At 42.3% G+C, this 18056-nt stretch overlaps 1 long non-coding RNA gene across 1 annotated transcript; it reads right to left on the minus strand.

Moving 5' to 3' along the window:
- Positions 1-13317: 13317 nt before the first annotated feature.
- LOC123124285 (uncharacterized) lies at positions 13318-14546 on the minus strand. Its single transcript, XR_006461031.1, has 3 exons — positions 14166-14546; positions 13443-13617; positions 13318-13372 (listed from the first exon to the last, which is right to left on the minus strand). It is a non-coding gene; the product is annotated as an uncharacterized lncRNA (long non-coding RNA).
- Positions 14547-18056: the final 3510 nt, after the last annotated feature.

Below are 18056 nucleotides of genomic sequence, written 5' to 3' on the forward strand. Positions count from 1 at the left end.
TACTTTGGATTTAAGTAGTTGAAGCAACCAAATGGTAGGATAAATTTCTCGAGGATTAAAACTCCAGCTAATCATAGAAACTCCATTGTAGACAAAAGAGCAAAGTTTTGCAATGTTTTATGTGAACTTCCTATGAATTTCATGTAAAATTATTGCATTAAATACCAACTCAAGTTGCAAATTTGAGAATTTAATGATGCACTCGAGACATCGCCACAAAAGACACCCACTGAATAAAATTCATCATTTTTCTGCACCATAGAAACAATCCATACAAAGACAGAACCATTCACATTTAAGCACAATAAAGTCGATAACCAAAGCTTCATTGGTGTACCTTGCATGTTGACCATTATTCTAACCTGCATCCACCTTCAACAAGATGTTGAGTGCACCACATGGATTGTCTTTGACGACATGCTTCCCAAGGTTGTTCATGAAGTGCATGAGAGTGAAAATTCAGTATCCTAGAGGTGAGTGATGCTGCCACAGTGCTCTACAGCCTCATTCCAATACCCTTCATTGTCCATGATGTCTAGGAGGGTGGTGAAGTCCGGTGGTTGGATGTTTACTATGCTGTCATAAGGGTTGATCTCATTCCATGAGAAGCCAACACCAATGCTTGTATGCATTAAGATAATCACAGAAATCCTGAAGCATCAGGTTAGTGCTATGGAGATTCAGAAATGCAGACTGAAATATAAATTAGGTTCAATAAAAAATTGCCAGTTGGCTATTCTCAAATGCAATCATTTTTTATGGAACCGAATTTATATTCCATAGATCATTTTGAGTCTCCATAGCATTGAGCTAATGCTTCACGATTTTTACGATTATCTTAATGCAGTCAAGCACTGGTGTCTAGTTCTCATGGAATGAGATCAACCCTTATGACAACATCGTGAATATCCAACCACCTAACTTCCCAATCTCCTAAACATCATGAATGGTGAATGGTACTAGAATGAGGGTGCGGAGGACCATGGCGGCATCTCTCACCTCCAGGATACTGAATTTGCCACTATACCATGCATTTCAGGGACAACCTTGGGAAGCACACTATCAAAGACAATCCCTACAACGCGCTAAACATGTTGCTGAAAGGCAGATGCTGGTCCGAAGAATTGTCAATAGGAAGGGGCCATAGATGAAGATTTGGTTATGGACTTTCTTCTGTTTCAATGTGAATGATTACTTTTTTGTCTGGGTTATTTCTACTTTGTAGCAAACTATGAATTTTATTCAGTGGGTGTTCTGTATGGCTTATATCTGAAGTGCATCAGTAAATTGTCAGATTGAAACTTGGGTTATTTTTAATTCAAGGATTTTAGAGGAACTTCATAGGAAGTTGGCATACAACATTGCAAACCTTTGGTCTTTTATCGGAGAATGGAAGTTTCATATGGTCTATGTAGAGTCTTAATCATCGTCATAAATTTCCCTGGTGGGCCATTAGGGGTAGGCCATTAGGTTGTCGACAGATTGACACCTCAACAATGCTTATATGGGGAAGGGCTAGGCAATCCACACATACATTTCAACACCTCGTCTCACTTGTGACACGGAAGTCAACACGTGAATAGACTCAGAGCTATGACTCAAGAGACCTATACTTGTAGACAAAGGGGGCAACATTTTTTTAAGATAAATTGTGAAGCCAGGACTTGAACTCAAGATCTTAGTTTCTAAAACCATGACAAGCTTCATGCACTAGCCAACGCAACCAAATGTCTGAAGTGATGAAAAGGGCTACCCAATCCACATATACACTTCAATAGTGTCTACTCTTCATTAAATGAAATATCCATTTGTGTTCACATAATTGTGCCTCATGTTCTCACTCCATCATGAACTATATATTTGACCATTTTGGCTCTCCTCAAAACAACATAACCTACACTTGTGCAGTCTTCTATCCTTCTGGTGCTTTGGTTATGTGACAACTACCATTGATTTCATGGAAAGAAGCAATTGTGTGCTTCACGAGCTGCAAGAGATTGGATTTGGTTGCTTCATCTATATCATCGATATAGTACATCAATGGGTGGGTGCCTTGAAGTGTTTTTAGTTAGATTGTGTTAAATTGGTTGACCATGAGTTAATAAAATGAACATATTATTTGCTTTGTTGCTTTTGATAATGATAACTTTGGATTTAAGATGTGCCATGTCTTAATGTCTACTTTGGATTTAAGCAGCTGAAACACCCTAATGGACTGGACTACCAGGAAAATTTTCCCAAGGATTTAAACTCTAGATAATCATAGGCAGTTTCATTATCAAACAATAGAAAAGTTCGGAAACACTAGTGTTTGCTTCTCAGGGAATGAGATCAACCCTTATGAAACCATTGTGAACATCCAACCACCTAACTTCACAAACCTCCTAACCATCATGAACGGTGAAGGGTACTAGAATGAGGGTGCGGAGCACCATGGCGGCATCTCTCACCTCCAGGATAATGAATTTGCCACTATATCCTGCATATCATGGACAACTTTGGGAAGCACGCCATCAAAGACAATCCCTAGGTACCGCGTGCTAAACATTGTTGAAGGTGGATTTTGGTAAGAAGAATTGTCGATAGGAAGGAGCCACCATTGAAGATTTGATGGCGAACTTTCTTATGCTTCAATGTAAATGATTGTGTTTTTGTCTGGGTTCTTTCTAGTTTGCACCAAAACTATGAATTTTATTTAGTGGGTGTGCTTTATGGCATATGTCTCAAGTGGCATATGTCTCAAGTGCATCAGTAAATTATCAGATTGCAACTTGGGTTATTTTTAATGAAATAATTTTGCACGAACTTTGTAGGAAGTTGGCATACAACACGACAAAGCATTACTCTTTTATCGGACAATGGGAGTTTTATATGATTTATGTAGAGTCTTAATCATCATCAAATTCCGCGCTAACGCAACCAAAATTCTAAACTGATGGAAAGGGCTAGGCAATCCACAAATACAGTAAAACACCCTCTCTCATGTGTGACATGGGAAGTAAACACGTGAATAGAATTAGAGGTAAGTCTCAAGAGGACTACACCGTGATACAGAGGGGAAACAACAATTTTGGGATTAATCGCGAAAGCCAGCACTTGAACTCAAGACCTTAGGCTTGATACCATGACAACCTTCTTGCACTAGCCAACACAATCCAAAGATTGTGCTGATAGAAAGGGCTAGGCAATTCACATATACACTCCAACTGTTTTATCAAAACAACCTAATCTACATTTGTTCATTATTCCTTCCTTTCAGTGCTTTGATTATGTGACAACTACCACCGATTTCATGGAAAGAAGCAATCGTGTGGTTCATGATCTGCAAGATATTAGAGCCAATTGCTTGAACTATGTCATTGATATAGTGCCTTGAAGTGTTTTGAGTTAGATTGTGTTAAATTTATCGCCCCTGAGTTAATAAAATGAACATATTATTTGCTTTGTTGCCTTTGATAATTATAATTTTGGATTTAATATGTGCCATGCATTAAGGTCTCCTTAGGATTTAAGCAACTGAAACACCATAATGGCTTGCTTGGAAAAATTTCTCGAGTATTAGAACTTTAACCAAACATAGAAAGTTCTAGTTTTAGAAAAGGAGCAATGTTTTATGTAAACTTCCTATAATTTTGATGTAAAATTATTGCATTAAATACCAACTTAAGTTTGAAATTTAAGAATTTAACGATTCACTTGAGAAATCTACCACAGAAGACACCCACTAAGTAAAATTCATCATTTTGGTACACCATAGAAATAATCCATACAGAAACACAACCATTCACATTCAAGCTCAAGAAAGTCGATAACTAAAGCTTCATTGGAGTCCCTTGCCCGTCAACCATTCTTCAGACCACCATCCACCTTCATCAGCATATTGAGTGTGCCACAATGATTGTGTTTGATGACATGCTTCCCAAGGTATTCATAAAGTGCATGAGGGTGGAAAATTCAGTATCCTGGAAGTGAGCAATGCTGCCACGGTGCTCTAAAGCTTCATCCTAGTACCCTTCATTGTTCATGATGGTTAGGAGGGTGGCGAAGTCTAGTGGTTGGATGTTTACTATGTTGCCATAAGGTTTGATCACAGTCCACGAGAAGCCGACACCATTGTTTTTCTGCATTAAGATAATCATAGAAATCCCAAAGCATTATGTCAGTGCTACGGAGATCTAGAAATGCAGACCAAACTATAAACTGGTTCAATAAAAAAATTGTCAGTTGGCTATTCTGAAATGCATTTGAATGTAGTAGTTTCCTCTACATTGTTTACTTCAAGAAATGACTGTAGTCGAATGCATTTGAGAATAGCCAATTAACATTTTTTTGATTGAAGCCAATTTATTTTTTACACATCATTTTTGAATCTCCATAGCAATGAGCTAATGCTTAAGGATTTTTATGACTGTCCTATTGCAGACAAGCACTAATGTCTGCATCTCATGGAATGAGATCAACCCTGATGAAACCATCGTGAACATCCAACCACCTAACTTCACCAACCTCCTAACCATCATGAATGGTTAAGGGTAATAGAATGTGGGTGCCGAGCACCATGGCGGTATCACTCACCTCCAGGATACTAAATTTGGCACTTCCTGCACTACACGGACAACCTTTCAGAAGCACACCATCAAAGACGATCCATACCACGCGCTAAACATGTTGTGAAGGTGTATGCTGGCTAGAAGAATTGTCAATAGGAAGGGGCCGCCGATGAAGATTTGGTTATGGACTTTCTTGTGCTTCAATGTGAATGATTGCATTTTTGTCTGGGTAATTTCTATTTTTTACCAAAAATATGAATTTTATTCAGTGGGTGTGCTTTATGGCTTATGTCTTGAGTGCATCGAACTGTTAAATTGCAACTTGGGTTATTTTTATTTAATGCAATAATTTTACACAAATTTCACAGGAATTTGGCATACATAATTACAAACCATTGCTCTTTTATCAGACATCGGAAGTTTCATCTGATTTATGTAGAGTCTTAATCATCGTCAAAGTTCCCTTGTAGGCCATTAGGGTTTCGACAAATTGATACCTCCACAATGTTTGTGTCTAACAAGCTTCATGCACTCGCCAACATAGCCAAAATTCTAAACACTTATGGAATCGCTAGGCAATCCGCATATACACTTCAATACCCCCTCTCACGTGTGAGGCAAAAAGTCAACACATGAATAGACTCATATGTATGGCTCAAGAGGACAATACATGGACACATAGGGGGGCAACGAGCTAACACATATAAGGCGAAAGCCAGAACTTGAACTCAAGACCTTAGGATCTGATATTATGACAAACTTCATGCATGAGCCAATGCAACTAAAAGTCCAAACTGATGGAAAGGGCTACCCAATCCACACATATACACTTCAAAAGTGTCCTCTCTCCAATAAATGAAATATTGGTTTGTGTTCACATAATTGCACCTTTTGTTCTCACTCCGCGATGCACTATATGTTTGTCCATTTTGACTCTCCTCAAAACAACCTAACCTACTTGTGCATTCTTCCGTCCTTCCGGTGCTTTGGTTGTGTGACAACTACCACTGATTTCATGGAAATAAGCAATCATGTGCTTCATGAGTTGCAAGAGATTGAAGCCGATTGCTTCATGGGTCAATGATATAGTACATCTATACATTGATGCCTCAAAGTTTTTTTGATTGTGTTAAATTGATTGCCCTTGAGTTAATAAAAGGAACATATTATTTGATTTGTTGTTTTTGATAATGACAACTTTTCTTTTATCACACACTAAAGTTTGTGGCCTTTTTTGGTATAAAATGATTTATTTTAGTTGTCGCAAAAAATCTCAATTGCTAGAATTACCATAAATAGCCATGTGACTAGTTATTTGACACTTGTTTTGTGCAACTTGAGAACATATATTCCTCTAAGGTTGATAGGAAACACAAATGACCTTGCCACCCTCCTGTAAATTGAACTTTCAGCTTCAAATGACATTGTATTGTTTTGCTTTGTTTGGTACTTCATCAATCAAGTATTATACAAAGTTCGTACTCCCTTTATCCCGGTTTATAAGTCTCTATGCATTTTAATAAAACACCATTAATTTTGCAATCAAGAGTTATCTGCCATACCATTTTAAACTTCTCTTTAGAGTGGATCTAATGAAATATTCTTTGTTGAAATGATATTACCAATTGGTATATACCGAACAAGATGCGAAGGATCTGTGTTATCCTTGCAGAATCACTTCTTTGAATGGAAGGGGTTTCCCCACATCCCCATTTTATTGAAAACGAGGCCACAATCAAAACAGTATACAATGCTCAGGAAAAAGAGGAAAGTAGCTGCACCGGAATTTAAGAAAACCATATAGGATTTCTTACAAGCCACAAGGAAACGAAAACTAGAGACATCAGGATACACAACGTGCAAACTACATCACCAAATGCATTTCTCAGTGACCTCAAACCAGTTGGTTATGGCACATAGGAAGATATGTCACTATTCATCAGTTCCCACCACAGGTAGGATCCTTCCCATGAGATTCTAAGGAGCTTGCCTCTTCAACGATCCAACATGGTAGTTGTGTACTATCGCACATGATCTCCCAATCATGAAGCCACATGCTCATTCTTCCTAGAAATACCTGCCATCTGACCATATGTTTCCGTGGGAAGATATCTCAATACGTAAGGTCCAAATACTCCACAAGGAAGCAACATCAAACATACTGCAAACATCATTTTTTCCAAGGAGTCCAGACATTTGAAATATCACCCATTCACTAAGGCCTATCACACTCAAAACTCTCATAAATGCAAGACAAAAAGAGCATGCAAATAAAAAATGAGGTGTTGTGTAGTTTCATTTCCCCCATGACAAACACCTCAAATCATAAACTGGTCAATATTTTAGGAGGTTCTATCCACCTGGGACTTGGTAGTTCTTATCACCACCAAGCCAAGAGGATAAGAAGGCAAAATTAAGGGCTCTCTGATTAGGTACCCCCATCCCACCAAAATCCGTACAATGAGAGATACGTCCCCAAATAGCTACGTGGTATTGATGTGAAACTCCAAATTTACCCCAAAGAAATGAGACATCTTAGAAGTGATAACATTTCTCGCTCATTAGGGAACTTAGTAATTTACATTAAATACATTAGAATGGTAGCAATAATAATTTCGAGAAGCACAAGCTTCCCATCATAGTTCAGTGTTTTATATTCCACAGAAGGAATATTTTTAATGACCTTGTCTACAATAGGTTGGAGATCTTCCCTCCTACGTTTGGTAAAATGTAAGGGAAACCCAAGATACTTAAGAGGAAAGGAAATCATCTTGCAGTAGAAAATTCGAGAAAAGATCTTAGAATAATGTTCTTCATCCATATTAATAGTAACTAGGTCACTTTTGTTAAAGTTGATTTTCATGCCCGACAACATATCAAAGAAGGAAAACAACCCTTAAGGGTTCTTGCATTATCAATGGAGGGACCAATGAATAGGATGTTTCCATCAGTGTACTAGAGGCTGATGACACGATCAAGATATGATCACACAACTAATGGCTTTTGCATGTATTTTGAAAACAAGTAACCTACTAGTTTGAATGAAATGGGGGAGAGAGGATCATCCTGCTTAAGGCCTTTTCCACCCATAAAGTATTGTCCATTTACCTCATTTAATCTCAGATAAAAAGAACTTCGAGCAATAGTATTGTATATCCAACTAATCCGTTTACTTGCAAAGCCTCTGGTGGTTAGCATATTCACAAGGAAGTCCCAGCGGCACTAACATAGGCTTTCTCATAATATAGTTTTAAAATTATATATACCTTCAAATCCAGGTCTATGAAACTCATGAATAAGTTCATGCGCACTAACAACACTCTCTAAAAATGAATATGCCTATAAAAACATTCTGATATAGGGAATAAAGGCTTTCTTCCGCAGGGGAAACCCTTGTTATCATATCTTTGTTAAAAATCTTAACAGAGCAATTGATCAAACTAATGGGCCTAAAGATTCTTAGCATTGGTCTCTTTGGGAATCAAGATGATGAGAGAAAAAATAAGTGTAGACATATCAAATTCGCAATTTTCAAAACTTCTAACAAGAGCCATGAAATCATTCTCAATCAAATACTAAATGGTTTGATAGAAACATAAGTTAGGTCGTAAGGGCTAGGAGCCACATGTGCATATATGCCAATGATAGCTTTCTTGATTACTTTCTCAAAGAAGGGTTTTTCCAAAGGTTCATTCTATTCCTTGCTGACAAGCTCATCATGTGACCAGAAAGGGCTACCCAATGAAAGTCAGGTGTTAGTTAGTGGCCACTGCCATCATCTCCTCAATGTCATAAACACATCTATCCTCATCTTCCAAAAGAGCTAGGTTTGTTTTTACACTAGACAGGAAACCATCATAAATGATTTGCCTCTTTGTCTCTCAGAACCCAATAAAATCAGGTTTGTTTTTAGAAATGACATCACAACATTTTTCTTGATGTTCTACCTGTCATGGTTCCTCTTGTTAGTCTTCTACACCAAGACACTTGATTTAATCAACAATACCGTGGTCTTGAGATTTAACCATTGTTACATGAGTTTGACTATCAATAGCAGCGCTTAACAAAGGTTTTGATAGATCTCAGGTTAAGACCATCAATAACCTTAGCACTCATTATGCCATACCCTATTTAGACTTGACATCAATAAAATCATCATCAGAATTGGTCTACTTCAACAAGGCCTCGACATTCTCCTCGGGGAACTCAACAGTGAAGCCATCACCGATTTCCATCAGCGGGATCGCAGGGTAGTGGGACTTGCTACAATAAGCGCCACGTGGGAACCTTCTCGAAAGCCACCCTTTACAGCTTCTTCACCTCATCACCTACTTGGGCCCATAGTACATGAGGCTTATGATCGTGTCCACACAATCAGGCATTGATCCGCGCTCGTAGAGGGCACTGCAAACTACCCGGTTCACGTCCTTCAGCTCTTTTACCTGCCTAAGCACCTGCTAGAGGCGATCCAAAAAATCTCTACGAATTTCACTTAGCCCCCCCCCCCCCAAGAGGGGAGCATAAGGTATCTCAACAATCACATTAAAGACCTTTATCACGTGGTTGGCCTCTACAAAGTACATTCACATACCATGAACACCATTGTTTTAAAAGGTGGGCTATGACAAATAGCGATGGTCCTCCAAATCAGCTATACGGTAACTTTATTGGACAATTGTGCGTGAAGCAAATAGTCGATTATTTAGTGCGCCCTGCTCAGACTGCTATAGTGGGGCGATAGCTAGCTATTCAAAACTTTGATCAACACCCATGGCAACTCATGGCTAAGCATGACATGAGTAAAGGGCTTACCTTTGGCAATCTCTTGCGCTTTCTTTAGTCCACTCACGGTCTCAACCTTCTCTTCCTTAAGGATCCTATTGTGCATCCTCATTGACTCGAACTCCTCCTCGAGCTTGCCGCGCGATCTTCTGCGGCCCAAGTGTGAAATATACAAGCTAAGAGAGCATACCTCCGTGACAAGCTAGAACTTTCTCTTCACCAAGTTGGTGCACTCCTTCGCGGTCTCCAACATGATCGGGAGTGAGCCGATGGAGTTCCAATTGCTTCGCCTCCTCGCTGGTCGCCACCCACATGACTCGGCTCCTATCATATTGATTCATTTCAAGATCCCGAAATGATCACCCCGAGGGAAGATGATGGGTGAATCCAGCAAGCTACCACCAGTATCTTGTGTCCACTCTACTACAGTGGAGGGGGATGCTCCCAACACTTCCGTTTGATGAGTGAGCGATGGGGTCCCACGTGTGCACTTCCATCTTGTGGTACGGTGGCAGAGCCAATGGTGCTTCTTCCTGTTGGACATTAGACGGATGAGAGCCCCACCAACTTGCTGGGCGATGGAGGTAACTATAGTTCATCCCATCAATCCTTGATCGGCTAGGTACCTTACCTCTCCATCTGATTGGATGGAGGCATGATGTCCAACCCCTTTGCACTGGTGCCCTGATCAGAATTAAGGACACTCCTAGCCCTTTGAGCTCGACAAACTATTGTGTGGCTGAGTGGTACATAGTAGAGAAGGAACTCAAGAGGCTCGGGGATGACAATGGCATAACAATTCACTCTGGCATGCCAACATCTTGACTGGACCATTCGTCACTCAATGTGTCCGTACGAGCCCCCCTCTTTGCTAGACTACCAAAATCACAACAAGACCAGTATCATTCCGTGCTGCCAATGGATGACAGAGTACGAGACCCAGGTGTGTACTTGGCAACTTACCTGGTAGACCACGCCACCTTGGAGGCAACCTTCGTCGTTGGTGATGTTGAGGATTTACCCTTCACCAGAGCTGCACCGATCCTACCCAGTGGTGCATTAGTTTTCTATATCTTGGCGATAGTTGGTACAACCCAGGAAAGACAAACAGAGGAGTCGCACCGTCTTTGAACATGGGAGCCATCTACATGTTTCTACTTCTCCTTCGCCTGAGCCGCGTCGCCTATGTTATCACCAATGCCGGAGGCACCTACACCTTGCGTGCTTGCACCATTTAAGAACCTTGGCCGTTTCCCTTGTTTTTGGGTAGGGGAGCCTAGAGATGAAGGTCTCAAGAAACTACGAAACCAGAAGGTGCGGGCAAGTGAAGATTTCCACTCGGCGACTACTTAAATTGTTGATGTCCATATCAAAAGAAAAACAATAACTGACTGGAAAGGCCCTGATGGGGTGCATTGGTAATGACAATGTCAACTTTCAACAATCTCCTAACTCAGGGAATCAAAGCATCCTTTGAGGATCTGGCTTCTACCTCTCGAGTCTTATCATCAAGCTTGGTGAGCTCAAACATTAGGTGGATCCTTTGCTTAACGGTCTATATCCGCCGATCAATGAAGGTTGAGATCATTCCAACCCTGGTGTTTCCCTACTAAAGCACATGTGAGAGATGTTCCTGAACGACTTGAAATTCAGCCTCTTCCAAATCCCCTAGAAGTTCATTCCAGCTCGCTCTCCACACGAGAGGGAGGGTGGTAACTTGGAGCGGTAAAACAACTCTGTGTGCCAGCCCTTGTTGAAGATTCAAGATGGGTGTGTGGACAATAACCTCATCCGTGTCGGGGGTGGGGAAAGCCACCCCGGAGTAGCTCACCACTGGAGCATGCCCTTGGGGAGAAGCACTCCTGTTGCCTGCTCTATCACAGTGGATTTCATCCATTCTGCCATCGCCACTACTTGAAGCTCCTCCTTGTTGTCCCAGACTATGGCGTCCTAGATCTAGAGCCGCGAGTTTTAGATATGAGTGCAATCAATGGAACATTCATTCAGGAGTGGGGAAAGCCATCCAAGAGTAGTTCACCATTGGAGCATGCCCTTGGGGATAAGCCCTCCTGTCGCCTCCTTTGCCATAGTGGATTTCATTGATGCCACCATCGCCACTGCTTGAAGCTCCTCCTGGGCCAAGACTATGGCGCCACAAACTTCTCCTCAAGCACTCCCTCTTCATTGAGGAAGGATTGAATTCGATAGTGGCGGCCCAGATCTAGGAAGATTTGGAATCAATGGAAGGAACATGAGAGTGGGGCTCTATGGGGCAGGGCGGGCACAAAATTAAAGAGAGAAAACCAAGCGTCAGTATGATGGTCGCACAAGCTTTTTGCCTAGAGCACAGGGCGAGTGGAAGCAAAATTGACAACTGGCTAAATTACCTTTTACTTTTACCCCCGCCCCTCTACTTTATAGAGGGGGAAACCGAGATGGCGATCCACTTCGCCACACACCATGAAAACATGAAAAGCTGCAAGTGGTCCCATCTCATGTCGCACCTCATTCCTGAGGGTTGAGGCCCTTTGAAACTGAAAACTAAACATGTAATGTGGTCCCTCCACTATAGATCCCATTGTGATTTTAATGACACGTCATTCCACCTTAATGCTTGCTCAATTGAAGACATGGAGATCGTTCAATGACTGCTTCCTCACAATAGTTTGCCCAAAGATTGCGTGGACCTCATGACCATTCCCGCCCTTGTGCTTGTTTGAATTAGGGTTTCAATGGTTGACCTTCATGTGTGCGACATTCGCGACTACGCACCAAAATCAATGCAAATACAATACGCCTCCAATAGACAACCATTCGAGAATTGGGCACTCGAGACCCAAGTATTGCCGATTGAGGGTTCCGATAGTTGACCCCAAGGGGTCTAGGACCACTCGAATAGTGCATGTGACGGGAAGCTAATTTCCGCCTCCAGCAAGACACCAGTCGGCTACCGAACAACTCATGACTGAAGCATCACAACTTGTGTTCTGGTTCTGAAATGAATCCTCGGAATATTACCCTTGAGGGACACCAGTTTGACCCGACCCGCTCGGAAACTAGGTACCGCTCGATAATTATATTGGGATTTTGGTATGCCCCATCTAGGGTCACTAGCTAGACTCCATCCGCTGGAAATGACTAGATACCACCAAGACTTACCAGCTATTAGCTCACATGCCATGGTATTCCTGTCCTATAGAGCGGGACATCGCAACTCTTGGAGTAGCGCAAGCGACAGTGATCACACACCAACAAAGTAGGCTATGGGAGCAGTCGGAGGCAAGGGCAGGCCCCATGGAATTCTCCTGGGTCCACAGAGAGATGTTAAAATTTTCAGCCCTATGAGGATTTTCCCCCACATAGATGAACATATGGCCATTCATATCCCCTTATGCCATGGACCGACGTAGAAGTGTGGAAGATAAGGCATGACAAGCTAGGCCCACATGATCGAGCAACACTGCCCGTATGTTGATAATTAAGATTAAGCTTCATTGAGTGCCTATGTAAGAGAACATGACAACGCTTGTCTCTCAGCTAATGGCAACTGCCTTCATCTTGGCCTTGCTAGTACCTATGCCACCTACCAAGAATATTGCAGAATCATTCCATGTACTATATTATAATATTAGTTATCCAGAGCATGTTAGCTCTTGTCGCCAAGCTTCAAGTACGACTTCACATTCCTCCTATCTTGCTCTCAAAAAGAAAATTTTACTACGGTATGGTGCTGTCATGGACATGGAAACTTGGGTACAAGTTTCAGTTCCACCTGCTAAAAGGCGGCAGCTCTGACCATAGAATGTGCACTAGACCCAACAGTTTAAGGCAAACCTCATGGGGCTCCAGAGAAGATCGGCATCCGCGCTAGCCTCAATCTCCCACCGAGATCATCCTAACGTCCCATGGCTGCAGCCTGCCAGCAACAGAAATCACCACGGTGTCCACAAAGACAAAGGGAAAAATAAGAACATCAGAGGTAAACAAACCATCACCACTGCGAAACCCACATCTCCTGCTCCTCCTACTCCCCGTCTACCCTGTGCCCAACCAATCCGACCAGTCAAAGTTTATACTGCAGCACGGGAAGAAGTGAGGTGGGAAGCTTACAGGTCTATGAAGAAGTGACGTGAAACCTGGAACGCGTACATCACGGTCCAGCCACCATGCTTGGAAATTTGGAAATTTGGCGTCCTGGCCTCCGATCCCATGGTATAGACGGGCGAGACGAACTATAACGCCCGCATGAGCGAGGCTACTGACAGGGTAGGCCGTCAGGTCAGCGCTGGAAATTTGAGTAAATTTGGTAAGTAGGTAATAAATTGAATAATAGTGAATAAACTAGAACTGTAACGGCAGTGAATTAATAGGCAAGCAATAATAGTGTAGCATGATTTGCATCTGTATACTTCTCAAAATAAAATAAAATTGCATCCATATGTTATCTGACCACTCTGCTAGCTAGAGTTGCTAAGCAACGTTGAAGTTTCAACTGAAGTGGAATGAAGAATTCCTGATTCCTGAACTTAAATCCCCTATGATTAGAATCGAATCCACAACCTCTCACTTGATAACAAGCAGCCTTACAACGGTGTTCTTAATTTCCCATACTCGATCGTTGTTTCCTTACAGAAGCACTCCATGTACTAGAATATGTTAGTATTCATTAATCATTATTCAGGCCATGTTTATCTCTTGTGGCGGAGATTCGATGTAAAACTCGACATGGCATGGAAACTTACTAACCGTGCAAGTTTTTCCGTTACCAGCTGCTGAAGATCAGAAGTTCTGATCTAGAACGTGTATTGGAATCACAGGTTAAGATCTGCAAACCTCTGGGACGGGATCCTCGATCGCTCTGTACAAGATCGGCATCCGCTGGCGTCAATCTTCCTCCGGGATCTTCCATGGCCGCAGCCTGCGAGCAACAGCACCCAATGACTAGATTCATCCAACAAAAACACAAAATGATGAAGAACCAGATCGGGAAACGGAAGATCAAAGGTAAATAACGGCGAGGTATCGATAGCGGCCTATGCGGCGGCGGCCGAGGAGAAACGCCTGGTACGGTGCCTCTTCCTGCCGGCTCCCGGCCACCCTGCTCGGCCGTGCCGCAGGGTCCAGCACACACCCTAGCCATCAGGCCCTGGCCCTAGCGGCCGCCGCCGCAGGCGGTGGTAGGCTGGAATTCTCGTGTGGAGGAACCAAAGAAGATGTGGGATGGATTGAGGACTGGAGACTAGAGAGAGGGTGGCTAGTTATAGACTGGCGACACAAACTGTAATGGCCGCGTGCGAGGCTGGCAAGGTGGGCTACCCGGTCAGCAGTGGAAATTTGAATAAATTTGGTAGGTAGGGGGGGGGGGGGGGGGGTGGATTTTGCTATCACAATTAATCTCTACTACTCCTACTTATTAAAGAGGATGCGTGTATATACGTCTTTCTCACGTAGCTATTAAAGCGAAAATAATTTAGAAATCGAGCACCAAATCAATTTAAAAATCAAGTCATTAATATAATTAATTAGCCAACAATTAATTACTCATATAATTAGTTAGTTTACTTTAAATAAAGATTTTTTTCACACCGAATTGATTTGGAAACCAAGTCATTAATATAATCTATATCTATATATATACCAAATAATAAACTGTTATTCCTTCTGGCGGTACGTCGCGAAAATTACCCCCAAAGTTGTAAAATATCACCCACCAATAGCACCAATAATTCATAAGACACAAGGAATCCTTGCCTGATTCGGCCCATGTAGTAGGCACCTCCTATACTGCGCTCTGCGCGCTGGAAGAGGACACAACGCGCTTGTTCGGGCCGGCCCATGTCTAGGCAGCCTGTTTTTCAAATTTCGTCTTTTCTTTTTCTACTTTAAATAATTTGCGAATTTAAGAAAATTTCAAAATTTTAAGAAAATCAGAACTTTGAAATAAAATATTTCATAAATCATAAAATGCTTGTGGATTCAGAAAAATGTTCTCAATTTTCTAAACGACTGTTTGCTTATTCAAAAAATGTTCCAGATTTTGAAAACAAATGTTCAGAAAATCAAAAAGTGTTCTTGAACTTTTTTTTAAAAGATTGTGTATTAAAAAATGTTAATGCAATTGAACAAAATGTTGGCAATTCAAAAAATGGTCATGAATGGAAAAATATCCTAAAAGTTTTCAAATAGTTTGTGACTTACGAAATAGTTTATTCATTCATAAGATGTTCGCTGATTCAGAAATGATTATGCATTTCAAAAAATGTCTGTTAAATCAAAAAAAGTTTCATGAATTTCAAAAATTGTCCCGCCAATTTCTAGAAAAATGTTCGTCGATTCTAGCAAAACATGGTCATGGCCATTGGAGATTATATTATCTTTTTCTCCCGTTGCAACACACGGGCCCTTTTGCTAGTTAGTTAATCAGGCAGACAGTTAATTAGACCTGCAGATAATTAAAAGTATAGTTTTTTCTTACTTTCTATTTGCCCGTGCTTGCTACGAGGGCAAAATAAATTTTAACACAGTAATAGTAGATGAAAATACATTAAAGAGCCTGTCGCGGCTGCCATCGCATCGTCGGTGCCAACAACTTGTCTTCTTCGATTAAGTGAGGGAGAGGAGACATATGAACTGTGTTTCTAGAAAAATCCAGAACTTTTCAAAACCCACGCACTCTAAGTGATTTCATGCATATGCATGATCTCCTAATCCTAGTGTGCATGCGAGCCGATTCACAATCCGGTGACTGTTCCAACATAGGATAGACATTAGGCACGGTGGTCCTTCGTGAGGGAGCCCCCGATGTTGCCAAGTTATTTTCTTATTTTTTACTAACTGATCATTTCGTTTTGCTTCTGCAGGGCAGGGGACGCCCATTTCCTTATCTTCTTTCGCTCCCGTGGAGGAACATAACCTTGCGCGCGGGGGTGGGGGCGGAATTGGCACCATGCTCCTTGTCATGCTCCACATCCATATCAAGCTTATTTTTAGCTGAAGCTGACTCCTTGTCTCTCTCTCTCTCGATTTTCTTCCCCTTCATCAGGTTCCAATAGATTTTCTGCAGTGTCATTTAGATCCTCCTCCTCCTCCTCCTCCTCCTTCTCCATGCCGGCATCACTAGTCGTACTCTTTCGTGGGACATAGGCATTGCCACACTGTACCCCAGCATTCCGGCCCGCGCTCCTCTCACAGGGGCCCTTCCTGCCTGAGAAGCACTCCCGCGACCAAAGTTTGGGTTCCTCGGCATGCTCCTTCTGACCACAACCATCCGCAATCCATACGCAATTTCCTTCGAGTTGTGTACTCTGTCACCACATTCCTCTTTGATATGACCCAAGACACCACAAACCTTGCAAAAAATCCTATATTTTCATATTTGACAAGCAAGTATATTCTCTCTTTCCCGTTCAAATTTAGAGGTGCAAAACGGATTAGGCAAGTGCTATCTTGGCCCTTACTCTCAGATAGTTTCCTTCATACACCTTAGAAGGGTTCATGTCCACACTCTTTACATGCACAATCCTCCTTGGGTTGTGACCGATAAAGATCCGGGAGGTCGTGGATCTGCACCTAAACATGATTTGTGTTAAGCACCACACCCCTCGGTCTACCCCTTCCGTTGCCCAACCAGATCAAAGGAAGGTCCATGGCCCCTAGTGTGTTACCCGATTCCAGTCGCCCTACCAGAATAGCTGGAGAACGAAGAGGTTATCATCAACCTCGCAGAACTCTCTCTCATTAGAAAGTCGCCATGCATACTTATGGTGTTCTTGAAGGCATCGACACTGAACGTTTCTGAGGTGTTAATCCTAGCAACAACAAAGCCATCTTGCCTCCTTAGAGACCATCGAGATCTCTTCCTCGCACACAAACATCATCAAGCTCGGAGACCTTCAAAGCAGAACCAAAGGAAACCAGTTAGTACATGCAGCAGCCGTCGCCTCTGGCTGCACTCCTCCAAAAAGCTTAGAGTTCCTTCACCTACTTTCGGCGCCGCCGCCGGTCCGCATCATCTCTGGTGGCCTTAGGGACATGGGGGTGCGGTGGATCCCGACCCTTGTCGGTAGGAGGGCTCTGTTTTTAGATCTTTCTTTGAGTTTCGTTAGAGTTTGTGTCCTGCTCAGGAAGGCGAGACTACGAAGGCTCCCTGAAGATGGAATAAGGTTCTCCCCGTCTAACCCCCATTCTGGTTGTGCGTCTAGCATCCTTGGTAGGCGTGTGAAGGTGTGTCTCCGATGGATATGCTTAGGTTTGGTCATAGTTTGTCTACGTTCGTGTGTCTTCAAATTGGATCCTTTAGATCTACACTAGTCTTCATCGGTGGCGGTTGCTGTTCTGGTGCACTGGTCCTATGAGGCCTTAACATGATGACTTCCCGACTGCCTACTACAACAATATTTGCCAGGCTCCGGCGATGGAGGGGCGATGACAACGGTTCGCCTTCGGCTCGCTTCAGTGCTTGTAGTCATCGCTAGGTGGTCTATGAATCTAGATGTAATTTTTATTATTTCTGGTGTTTGTTGTACTACCATGTTTGAAGATGAATAGATCGGAAGTTTTCTCACAAAAGAAAAAACTCGAAGACCTTCAACTTCATCCGCTTCATGGCTTCCTCCAGATCAATTGCATCCCCCCCCTTCTTCCTCCCCGCGGATGCGCCCCCAGACGCCTGGGATCCTGACTCTGCTAGATCTAAGCACACACCAAGAGAAACCCCCCCCCCCC

This window comes from Triticum aestivum, chromosome 5D (genome assembly GCF_018294505.1).
Source record: "Triticum aestivum cultivar Chinese Spring chromosome 5D, IWGSC CS RefSeq v2.1, whole genome shotgun sequence".
NCBI lineage: Eukaryota > Viridiplantae > Streptophyta > Magnoliopsida > Poales > Poaceae > Triticum > Triticum aestivum.